Genomic DNA, 13754 nt, shown 5'->3' with positions numbered 1-13754 from the left:
TATTGAATCTAGATTCATACAAGAGAAAGAGGAGGAGGAGGCAGAGGACCTCTACGCACTACGTAGTAGGCATGATTCAAGAAGAAGAAGAAGGGGGAGGAGGACCTGTACCTCTGTATGCATAATTTGATTTGTCTTCCTCCCTCCAATATTCTTGATCTTGAATCTTGAGTTCGGTTTGTGAGAATAGAGAAATCTTTAGTTCAGTTAAATAAAAAGGGGGAATAACAATTTTGGTCGATAGGAACCCACATTTTTGGGGTTTTCACTTTTTTTTTAATTTTTTCCAAAATTACCCATCATGAAATCAAGTTTTCCCCACCCTAAACCCTTTTAACTTCAGGCTACCGCCTCATGTAAATTAAGGCAAAAGGCCAAAGGCCTACGCCTCACTAAAATTGAGGCTAGGGGTGAGCATTATTTGGTTAAAACCGAAATACCAAACCCAAAATTTCGGTTTTGGTTTTTTCGGTTTTTGTGTAATTTGGTTTTTAAGAATTTTAGTTTTTAGGTAGGTCAGCCGACTCGTCCTTTTGTGTTTATATTGAAAGTTAACTTCTAGCTTGGCTAACTTTTCTTTGGCGTTTTTCGAAGATGGCTAGTATTGCTTCTCTCCTAGCTACAGCCAAGAGATCTTCGATGAAGAAGAAGAGGGCGGGCGGCTCTTCCATTCTTTCATTGATGGAGGGTATTTCGGCCGGTGTAGAGGAGAGGCTTGCCAAGAACATTCTTGAAGTCGTCAACCTCGAAGGGGGTGGTGACCCAATGTTCGTCAATCCGGCCCCCTCCTCTCCCCAGGTTGATCGAGAAGAATGCGCTATTTGCCCCTATCACTTCAACATACCTTGCTTTGTGCCCAACATCGACATTTCAATTATCGACCGCCTCACTGATCCATTGGTTGCTTTGTGAATGGGGAGGGGAATTCTTCTTCCTGAAGACATGCAGTTTTACAGTGTGTTGGATCCTTTTGACGTCGGTACTAGAATGACTCGGTGCATCCTTCATGTACGATCTCTATTCTTGAAGCCTTGATTTTCTTTCCTTGTAGGTGTTGCTTGGTTATTTTTCCTTTCTTGTAGACAGGAGAGGCGTGAAATGTAGGCGAACATAGAGGGCCTATAAGCCCTGCTAGAGAGAGCTCATTTGAGTGCTGAGGCTACCCACCTTAGTGTAGAGGAGGACTACTGACGTTTCATCGACCTTAGTTCTGACATGTAGCGTGAGTTGGAAGAAGCCAAGGGAACCATCACTACCCTAACTGACGAAGTGTGGATGAAAGATCATCAACTAGAAGAAGGACAGATTAAGTATACTGAAGATATTCACTGTGCCGAGGTGGCAGCCATCGAACAATTTTGTACGTCACCCGAGTACGAGTAGGAAAAGATCGAGAATGCCATTCCTTTGATGAAGAGGGGATTCAATCTATGCCATCATTTCTCAAGTCCTTGCATCCCAACTTTGACTTTGGTGACCTATCCGTCAGGTTGGTATCGGATGAGTTGGTCGTGCAGGTTGACAAGGAACCTCTGATTCCGGATGAAGAAGATCAGGAGGTTGAAGGTGGAGCAGGCGAGGGGCGGATGATGATGATGATGACGAGCTGCAAGATGAAGAGGAGGAATAGTTGCCAACTGAGGAGTCTCTGTCCATGTCTTTTTTAAGAATCTACTATTACCTGGAGCTTGCACGCTCTTGATACTTTCTTTTAGAACCTGTGTGTTCTTTTCTTTTTCTTTTCTCTCTGTTTTTTGAGATGTACTCTTTTCATTTAATGAAATTGAGTTTTTACATATACTGTGCTCCTCCTTCTTAACTTGTATTTTTAATTGATAGAAACTAGGCTAAGTATTGAAACATCTGGTGTTGTTGAGGTGATGGGGCGCACGAATTTCCTAGGTGTCAAAGTGACTAGATTCATAATCATAGCTAAGTCAATGATGCCAAGGTACTGAACTATCGACGTGTCTCGAGGTCGACGTAGGGGGCCTTAGAGTTAAAAGTGGTTTGGCTTCCCCTTGTGTACATCTTAGCCGAAGTGCTCATAGATTGGCTAGACCAGGTTGCCAGGGCGGGTGGTCTTGCTTTCACAATTAGTAGATTTTTGTAATTTTAGCAGACGCAACTCAAAACTTTCGAACTCTTCACAAGTAATACCTCTTTAGGTTGTCAATGTTCTACGCATGGGGTACCTGTCTCCCTTCAATGTTTCGAGCTCGTGCATACCCTCGCCAGTCACTTTGAGAACTATGTAAGGGCCTTCCCAATTCGGACCTAGCTTTCTTACATTGGGCTCATGTACCATATCCTTCCTAAGTACCAGGTTGCCAACTCGAAATTGGCATCGCTGAACTCGGGCATTATAGTACCGAGCTACCCGTTGCTGGTATGTCACGGTTCGAATATAGGCCAAGTTGCGGACTTCTTCTACTAGGTCAAGGTTAGTTTGCAGCTCGCCCTCGTTAGCCTCCTCATCATGTCTCAAACTACAACGCCGACACCTCGATCTCGGTTGGAATGACAACTTTCGTCCTCTTTGTTAGGTTGAAAGGAGTTTCCCCAGTTGCCGTCTTGATAGTAGTTCGATAGGCCCATAGGACACTAGGTAGCTCGTGCACTTACAAACCTTCAAGTCGGGAGAGCCGAGCTTTGAGTCTACATAGTATCGCCCTGTTCGTCACTTCGGCTTGACTGTTTGCTTGGGAATGGGCCATTGAGGTGAAGAGAGGTTGCGAGGTGAAGAGTGTTTGAGAGGAGGGCGATTGGTGTGTCTAGCCATGAGGTCAAAGAGAGATTGGCGGAAGGTCATCGTGCTACGGTTGACCTAGAGGAGGGCGGCTACCCAATTCAGTCCAACTCTACTCACACTGCTCCACTACAACCGATGACTACGTCCCACTTTGATGAGGCGACGACTCCTTACGGCCTGGAGGTCCCTCAGTTCATTCCCCGGGTCAATTGCTTGATCACTGAGTAGATTCATGACCCGTATGTGGCGCTTTGTATAGTGAGGGCGGTGACCAGAATGATGACTAGTGGCAAACTCATTTTTTTTGTTTTTTGACTATTGTACACCAGACCTACGAGCTTGATAATGCTTGAATTTATTATGACATGTTCGCTGGTAGTATGAAATCCTTTCTTGAATGGAACTTATTAAGTCTTCCCTTTCTCTCCCTTTCTTCTCTTTATTAGGTCAATGGTGAAATACCAATGTCCTTTGAGATCAATTCATTCTACCTTCTGTCGATACATTTTGAAGTTGGATTGAGGGGGCCCTATGAGCTAATAAGTTGTTTTGCGGTTGTGGGTGCACTTGAAGCATCTAGGAGCCAGGCATGAAACTCGGCTGCATTGACACCATCTTGAGGGAGTGGCTCTCTCAGGTCTGCATTTGCGGGTCAATACCACTCATGTACTGTACCTTCTCTTGGAACTACTAGCCGTCCACTCCTACTAGAGCCATGGGGGCTCACCTTGAGGGGGTGACTTTACTGTTTGCAGGTTAACTACTCTCACGGGAACCATGAAAGTTTCGACATGTGAGACCAGTTCCACAGTCAGCTAGCTACTCTCATGGGGGCCATGGAGGGCTCGATCAGTGGTGAGGCCTTGCAATTAGGGCTGGAAGACTTAGGGCCAGATCGCTAAAGCTTGCCCGGGCTGGTCGTTCAAATTCTTGCCCCCTTGTGATAACAACATCAATATTTGGGCTATTGTTGGCGTTGGAAGACAGGTCAGTGCCACGGCTACATTGCGTCAGCCCTCGCAGATACTGGCTATCTACTCCTATAATAGCCATAGGGAGCTCAACCTGCAGGGGCGGCTCTACTATCTGTAGGTCGTCAACTCACACGGGAGCCTTGAAAAGCTCAACTTGCAAGGTCGACTGTACAGTCCGTAGGGCGCCAACTCCCACGGGAGCCACGAAGGGCTCTACCTATAGAGGCGACCTTGTGAACAGAGCTGACGAGGCTTGTCTAGGCTAGTTACTATTAAGTGCAAATTTAGAATGAGGGTTGATAACCTGGCTTTTAAGTAGTGGTTTCCACAGACAACGCTAATTGATGATGCACGATTTGATAGCTCCATGTTGGAGGGCAACTCGGATGCTGAGTTGGCTAGTTGGTTGGATCAACCTGCAAAAATACAGTGCTAGAGTGCTTGGGTTGCTTTTCCAAGGGTGGGCACTCCGATGCTTAAGTCATCGAGCTAGAGATTTTGGAGAGAGCTAAAGAGCGAAAGAGCTAGAATGTTTGATAGCTGAATCGTGCGTACCTTCTCTGAAGGAGGGGATGCCATTATATTGGCGTAAGAAATGGGGGCTTCCTGTAATGTGTCCGATATTCTTGGGAAACTGTGCTCGCCATGTTCAGAGGAGATCTCTTAATTGGATACGTGATCCATACAAAGGGATAAGGTCCGTTCAATCAACTCTGATGTGGGTGATGCGGATAGACGGGGCTAATGGTTGAGCGTTGTAATCCCAGAGAAGTCAGAAATAGTAACTTACTTGAAGGGGAGATCCGATAGGTTGCTATCTGAGCTCGGATTAGGTTGACAGAAGCGGATCGCCTCACATGCCAACTTGTCATCCTGCTGAGCTTGTTCTTAGCTCGGCTGCCAAGATGGATCCTAGGTCACCAAGCGGGTTCAAGGTGTTGAGGGCACTTTTGTGTGGTGCCAAGTCATTGCCTAACTGTATTGCAGTGCCACATGTCTTCATATCATTAGAGGGCCAAATTGCCCCTTATTACTGAGTAAACATGTGTTTGGAACCATAGGCATTTTTTCAATAAATGATGCCACATAAGCACCACTTCAGCATTTAGCCCATCATGTTGATTCATACGCATAGAGACACACAAAAACTGGCCTTGGTTTATGTGCATGCCTACCGTTGGAGCTTCCCCCAACGGTTAGGCATTATTCACTGTTATGCTGATGTGGTGTCTAATAGCATTTAATTGTCAATAAACGGTTTCATTAGTACTTTTCTTGATTTTGCAAACAAATCAAATACAAATATTTAGTGAAAAAATGAAAGCTATAACAAATACATACCAAGTCATCCTCTTCTAGACTTAAGACACGCTTAGAATTCCTTCCGATCCCCGTAGTTTAACCAAGTGGGGCACATGAAAGCACAACAATGGATGATAATTCAAACAGAATAGATCATTAGAGGCTGATAATATTTTAAGCGGAACAGAAAAGTTGTAGTTTAAAACTTTAAACCATCTTTTGGCTTTTGGGATTTTCCCTCCATGAGAAAATCTGCCGGAGTTATGTTTTCAACCATTGCACATCGAATAATCTTTCGTCCTTGTTTATTCAAATCCTCTCATTCTGGTGATTTACTAGAGAGAGAAAACTATCACTCAACGATATCTATTTCTTTGTTTAAGTGGAGAAGATGACCAACATGTGAAGTTGGGCACATGTGGCTTTTCCTATTATGCAATAGCCAATAGGACAGTTGCCCACAAGAGATTAAGGGGGCGTTTGTTTGTTGTTTTTTTTTGGATTTTGAGAGGGGGGAATGTTGGTCAATGGGATTTTGGTTCCCCTTGACCAAGAATCCCATATTCTTTTTTCATATTTATGTGGGGATCAAGGGAAGTTTATTTTCCTAGGTATCACTTACTTGAGTAAGTAATACCCATTTCCTAGGTGGATAAATAACTTTACGACCTAGGGGGAAGTTCCTAACACTTGAATGGTCAAAAAATGCTCATTTTGATAATGAATTTGTATGGTTAAAATGATCATTACCTTATTTACACAATAAATAAAAGAATACGGATAAATGCACTTATCTCGATATAAATGATAAGGATAAATTTATTAAAATGGACCAAAAAGAGACAAATAGAATGATTGCCTATCTTATTAAGGATAAAAATGATAATTTAATTTTTATTTTCTTTAAATGGATATAATATCAAAATTATCATTTTCCATTATAATGCATGCAATGGATGAATGAATGGAAGGTCGATTAAGTGAATCGATTACAATTTAGACTTTAGACGGGTGTTTCAGTAATGTATAACTATAAACTATAAAGGGTGTTTTTAGTAAATGACGGTGCTAAGATGAAAATGGAAACTATCTTGCAGGAGGGCGTTTGGGAGACGCCAGATGTGAATAGAAGATCCGATCTCCTCAGACACGTCTTAGCCGCCTTCAGAACTGAGAATGTGGTCCTCGCTCCCGACTCCCGAGTCTTGTTGTGACGCTGACGCATATGGAGATTTCGCACCGGTCGTTTACTCGGATTATAACGTCACCACAACGGAACGATACTTACGCCACCTTCGCTAATCAGTAATCAGTGGCCTCCTTTGACCTTAACTGCTTCTTCTCCTTGGCTTTCTTCGCGTTCGCGCCTCACTCCACTCTGTCCGTTCATCGCAGCGGACCCCACACCAACTTTGTGATAAAAGTCATAAAAGAGTTAAGAGGCACCCACATGGGTGGTTGAGTCTTTTGACAATCATAACTGTCCGACATGTCGCATCACCGTGGCAACGGCATTACCCTTATCGAACCTTCTAATCTTCACACGTGGGGTATTTCGTTCTTCCTCCCTCTTTCAATTTTATTCCTTACCGGAGGCACGTGCATAACACGTGTATAAAGATAAAAAAAAAAGAATTATATCTTCATGGGGCTACACAACGAAGGGTAGCAGCGAGATTTGATCACGGGTCTTTGGGCACACAGCAAACCATTGACCTGGGCGGTCGAAGGTCGAATCTTTCAAACTGTTCAATGGTTTGACCATTTTTTATTTTATTTTTATTTTTTGTTAGAATGGATTGTTTGTTCGATTTAAATGATTGAATCGTTCGACCCAGAAATGGACCCCTGACCAATTGGGTTTTAAAAACCTTGATTAAGCATTTATCAATTGGTTAAAAAATATAATTTAATAATATAAAATTAATTTTAATTTTATTAACCTGTACTAAAATCAAGGCAAATATCTCTTTTATATGTGTAGAGAGGCACACATAAATGCTTGAATATTATGTATCCTCAAAAACTATTTAAAACAAATTTGGGTATATTTGGTTTGTGGTAGAATGATATATTCCCATAGTTTATTTGGTTCAGATAGAAATTAGAATCAGTAGGTATGGCATTTCATTTCCAAGAGAGTAGGGGAGGGAATTAAGGGAATGGCCATTCCACTAGGAATGCGAATGGGATTTCAATTTACACCAAACCACCCTTTGTGTTTCAAATATACAAGCAAATAATGCACCCATTTCGTCAGTTGTCTTCTCAAAAGACATTGCTAATATTGGTTTGAAGTTTTTAAAATCTTAAATTTTTCTCATTAAAAAAAATTATTTGGATGAAGATTTATTGAATTATTCACAAAAAACAGTGGGTTTTATTGTCACTAAATACCCAATGTCAAGCTAGGATTGAACTTAAAACTTCCCTCGTCACTAGAAACACCATATTTAGGCAATTTGAAGAGGGAACAATGGTATTCATTGTGTATATTTATAACAAGTACGTAAAATTATAATTTTAACATCTCCAACACAAGATAAAAACATTAGTAGTGTCAAGGGTATTAAAAAAATCTGAAGTCAAATTTGAGATTCAAATTCCGATAATTTGAATATTATAATCGATTGAATTTGGATATCCTATATGTTTAATTAATTGAATCAAATTTGGATATGACATGATTCAATTCTATAAATATCCAAATCCAATTAATTAATTATATATTTCATGTTAAAATATTTAAATATTTTAAGTAATTCACATATAATGTTTAAATTATATAAATAATTTATATAAATAAAATATTTATATTATATATATTAAAATTGTAAAACAGTTAATTACTAGAATTTGAATTGAAACAAATATTCAAATATTTAATTGCATTTGCATATGAATTTATATCCGTCAGGATGAAAATTTGATTTGTTTACCCCTAACTTGCATATTTACTTGAAATGTGAAGGAGGTGTATTTTAGAGGTCAAAGTATAGGGGAGGTTTAATTATTTGTCAGAAAACACAAGGGAGATTAAGAGTTATTTGGAAAGTCTTGTTAAGTACATCTTTTGATAGCCTAGTAGGCCAAAAGATATAGCAAGAAAAAAATGCAATAAAAGGATATTTTAGGTGCGGAAAAGGTAGGAGTTTTCATTTGAAGTTTCTTGATTTTTGATCTTTTTGAGCTTCTATAAGCTTTTTGGTGCATGGGCCTTTCCAGCTTCTTGTATTTGGTGTGCCAAACAGAAAATGACTAAATTTTGGTCTTCTGAACTTTGAAAAGCCGAGAAAACCACATGAAAAGATTTACCAAGCGCTCTCTTAACTAAATTTTTTGGGGGTTTTTATGATTCAGTAGAATCTCCTAGGAGTGGACTGAATCCTGCCTGTGTGGACTGATGCCAAATTTACAGGTAGGATGTGATTTATTGAGGGAAGTATTAATAGATTAAGAGGGGGCTGCAAAAAAGATTTCTGATAGTCTAAAACCATCGTACAAATAATGACTAATGAATACCTGGCCAAGATCTGGTCGACCTTTGGTTTTCTTCCAAGTTCTAATAATGACTAATGTGTAGTACAGGTTGGGGTGCCAGACCTATGCTCCATTTATGGCTTGTGGCCAAAAACTATGGTACAAATTTAAAACCCACTTGTTAACAATAACACCCCAAGCTTGGGCTAGGATAATTATTTAGTAAGAGCTTTAGACCACGGTATACTTGATGGCATCCATTCATTCAAACTAAAAGGTTGCCCTAAAATTGATCTAATGATTAGGCTTGGGCATATCCTTTTGTCAAAGGCAAGCCTTACGCCAAATATTTAAGCATATCATTATATAATATAGAATTGGCAACTTACGGCCTGTTCGTTTACATTAAAGTCTGATATTTGAATGCCTCTAAAACTATAATAAGTAATTTTAGAGGTAGGTCGGAGTTGGTGATCTTCTCTTGGTTATGAAATTTAAATGTAAAGAATGTTGCTTTGGTGAATTTTTTAAATGATAAGTTTTGAAAAATTTTAACCCTTGATTTGAAAAGTTTGTTTATTTATTTAGTAAGCTAATTAACAATTAATTAAATGAGTATAAAATAATTTATAAATAATGAAATTGGTAAGAAATTATACATACTTAGGTATTTTTAAAGAATTATTTGTAATGCGATTGTACAATTCAGGTTAGTGTCAAGGAGGGAAAGATTGGTGGAGGGGGTGGGCCTAAATACATTTGGGGAATCAATAAAACAAATCTAAGGTGGACTAAACTCTAAAAAGGCCTTACGAATTTAGTAGGTAATTAAATAATTATCTAATTAATAATTAATTAACTAAAAATTCAATAATGAATATATGTCATTATGTAATAATGTAAATAATTAGTTAATTCTTTTAATATGTACTTAATTATTAATTCTATAATTAATTATTAATAATAAATAATAATTATTTAATGATAATTTTAATAATTAAATAAAATAGTTATGCAATTATTAATTATTAATTAGTTAAATAATAATTATAGCTAAAGAAATAAATAATAACTACCAAGTAAAAAATAATTATTTAAATAATTAATCATTGATATATAATAAATAAAATTATAATTAAATAATTTATAAAAATAACTAAAAATGATTTATCAATTATTAATTATTAATTATTAACTAATTATTATAAATAATTGAGCTTTTGATAAATGATTAAATATTTATAATAAAATTGATTTACTATTTTTTATTAATATTTTCATATGTAATTTTATTTTTAATATCTTATTATTATTTCTAATGATAAAGAAAGATGGCATTTTGAGGGTATTTCGAACACTCTAAAAGTGTTATTTTTTATAAGGCTTAGGTGGCATTTGATTGCACTTTTCAGATGTCTGAATTTGAAAATGTTGTTTTTTAAATGCCACCTTTGTTTGGTATTGCATCTAAAAAAGAGTTTGAAAACTTTTTTCAGATCTGAAATTTTTAGACTCAGGCCACACGTTCAGTCGTGGCCAAAAGTCAAAACTACCCCTCCCCTTTCGACCTCTCTTTCTCGTCTTCATACATCTCTCTCTCCCTCTCTCTCTTCACCTTGTCTTTCCGCCATCGTCGTTGCAAGTTGCAACAATCTCTCTTCACCTTGTCTTAATTATAAATTATTTTTTATTAGTTATAACTTATTAATTATTTTAATATTTTTATTAAACATTAATTATTTTTTATTAAATTTAATTGTGTTATTTATTAATTATTTTTATTAACTAGTAATTTTTAATTATTTCATTAATTTTTAAAAATTATTTTAATTTTTATTTATGTAAGTTATTAATTATTTTAATATTTTATAGTCATTAATTATTTTTAATTTTAATCATTTCATTTATTAATTAGTAATTATTAATTTATTATTTATTATTTGTATTGTTTCAATATTATTTTGAGGTTGAAAATTATTTTTTATGAGATAATGCAAATTGAACTCAACATTCCAAATACTATGCTATAAGGATAAAATAGTTAAATCAATAAATTTCAGATGGTAAAGGGTTGATCCGACACAAACAAACTTATGGATTCAGATCCTCTGAAAAGTAAAAAAGCATCTATGCCTCTTTTCAGATTTCATACACTTTTAATATCTTTTTAATTTGGGTAAATTACAAGGACCCCCTGTACTATGGGGTTAGTGACAAAGACCCCCCTGTACTTTCTTTTTTGACAAATACTCCTTGAACTTTGGTCGTTAGACAAAGACCCCCTCTGTAAATATTCAGTCAGTTAATTTCAAAAAAAATTCTCGTCCACCTATTTAAAATTTTCTAAATGCCTAAACTACCCTTTTCTAATTTATTTTAGAAAAGGTACTGTCAATAACCTTCCATTCTTAAACAAGGAATGGCAAGTGGAAGAACTCGATAGAGCAATTGTACTCCTACATACAAGAATTCCAAGAAAAGCAGATAAATTTGAATATGAATGCACTCTCCTTGAAATCGACCAAAAGCTCCTGGTGGAAGAAAAGAAAATGGCTAACAACTTACCATGAATGTGAATGAGTAAATGAAACCTCAAAAAACTCTACTTTGTTCATCAAAGACTCTTAATGCACAGACGAGCGACTACCACATGTTGTGATTCAAGGAATTCTAAAGAATCCCAGTCTTTAACTAAGAAAACAAAAAAGGGGGAGATTGTGATTTCTGCCACATGTTGTGATTCAAGGAATACTAGAGAATCTCAGTCTTTAACTAAGAAAACAAAAAAAAGGAGGAGATTGTGATTTCAGCTGCAGAGAGACAGAGAGAGAGGTTTGTCTTTCTCTTTCTTTCTACATCAGAGCTTTTCATTCTTTATCTCCTCGTCGAACGGTTGGAATGCAGAGAACATTACTCAGTGCCGGTGGTTAGCAGCTAACTACACCAACTCGATCTTTATCCCATGTCCATGACCACCATGCAATTAATGAAGAGGGGAATTGAGAATTTCTAATAATCCTTTAAATGCACCGGTGGGAGATGACAAAACGAACTACTGAACTCTGTTCGGAGATCGCAAGAAATAAAAGGAGTGGGGACCAACTGTGGAACTCTATTTTTTTTATATCTCCGTTTCGTTTATTGTCTAATAATCCTTTAAATGCATCGGTGAGATGACAAAAATATTTTTTGGTGAAAATAAATGAAGATATTTTTTCAGTCAGTTAGGTTTTAAGAGAGATTGGCAAAAAAAGAAAATAGAGAAAGTTTAATAGAGTATTTTGGTAATTTAATGCTTTTCATCATTTGATTTAATGGCCGAGGTGGTATTTGTCGCAACATAAAAGTTCGGAGAGCGTCTTTACCACTAACCCCATAGTACAGAAGGGTTTTTATAATTTACCCTTTTAATTTTTCAGAGTTATCAAACGCTAACTTAATTTGGAACAAATTTGTATAATATAAAATCTTATATTTTATATTATTTTATATGCATTTATACTCTTTTCAATCTAAGCCTAAGAAATAGGGACTTCAGCGTTAAGTGGCATATAACCGGGCCTTAGAGAAACCTCACTCATGTCATGCGATTACTACAAACATGTAAAATGTAACCTAAAATATCTTGAAATGAATTAAAAAAAAAAGTCCAACATTGAAATCGTTTCAGATTTTATTTTATTTTTCGAATGTATGACATTATACAATCGATTCAAGGTACCTAACTCAACTAATAAGAACTGGTCCGAGTCAAATAGCGTTGATTCAAATAAGCGTTGGCCCTACTTATAATTATAATTAGGGCTCTTCTTTGCATTATGTATACATATTATTCCTATATAAATATATTCAACATCCTGCCGTATTATACTTTTGCAACATCAGTACGAAATTTTAATCTAGGTGAAGGGGCGATCACCTTCAAATTTTATGTACAATTATACATTGATAGTTCTAAGTTTTACTTCATAGCTGTCTTTTGTTTTATATCGAAAATTCCTATTTGACCATGATAGTAGGACCGTTGGCCCGAAAACCGTCTAAGCAACCGGTTCTGTTTTATTCCAAACCTAGTCCTTGGCCAAAAGTCGTTGAATCAATCAACGATCAATCAACGACCCATTGACCCGAGTGGTTGAACCATCGACCTGTTGACCCGTTCAATGGTTTTGTCCATTTTTATTTTTTAATTTTTGTTGTCAGAATGGGCCATCCATTTGAACTGGACGGTCAAACTGTCGGTGGCCATAATGGTTTTGTTTCTGGGTCATTTTTTTCTGGATGTCAATAATTAGACAAAATAACTTTGTAGCCATAGTGATGGGAAGGGTGGACATTGCAAGGAATTCCGAAAACCTTGACAGATAAATCCAAAGTGACCTTAAACACAGAAAAGAAATTGGCGGTAAATACGCAAAACTGGAAAACCTCAAGAAAAAAATCAGAAAATCGAGTCCAAAGTTCCACTTTGAGACGGAGCTAAACAAACATGCAATCAAAGAGAGAGAGACAAAGCAGATCGTCTTATAAGAAAATAAAAAACATTGCACAAGAAAACCCAAAGAAAAAACAAAAGGGAAGAAATAAAATGGTGGTAAACCCTAAACCGTACACGCTCAAATAAAGCCAACAGTAGAAGAAACCTTTGAGTAGTGAAAATCCAAAAGTATAAAAAACCATGATTTTTGAACCGTCGTTGACCCAGACAGTCGGACATTTTGGCCCAAGAACTGTCTAGGCAACCAGTTTCGTTTTACCCCAATCCCGATCTTTGGCCAAAAACCGTTGAATCGATCAATGACCCATTAATCCGGGTGGTCGAACTGTCGACCCGTTGACTCGTCCAATGGTTTTTGACCATTTTTTTATTTTTCTTAATTGGGACAAAGTAGACCGTGTTGTAAGAAAATTAAATAAAAAACATTGCACAAGAAAACCCAAAGAGAAAACAAAAGGGAAGAAATAAAATGGTGGTAAACCCTAAACTGTTTTGGAGGATCTTGAAGAAGAAGACCAAATGCTAAAAAAAAAAAAAAAAAAAAAAACGAAAGCAGGAAATGAAAAAAAAAAGGAACATACCACACATGCTCGAATAAATCCCAGAGTAGAAGAAACATTTGAATAGTGAAAATCCAAAAGCATAAAAAACCATTGTTATCGAACTGCCGTTGACCTGGACGGACGAACATTTCAGCCTGGGAACCATATAGGTAATCAGTTTCGTTTTACCCCAATCCCGGTCCCTA

Source organism: Nelumbo nucifera, chromosome 1, assembly GCF_055504915.1.
Source record: "Nelumbo nucifera cultivar China Antique chromosome 1, China Antique-T2T, whole genome shotgun sequence".
Taxonomy (NCBI): Eukaryota; Viridiplantae; Streptophyta; class Magnoliopsida; order Proteales; family Nelumbonaceae; genus Nelumbo; species Nelumbo nucifera.
This window is presented reverse-complemented; position numbering follows the sequence as displayed.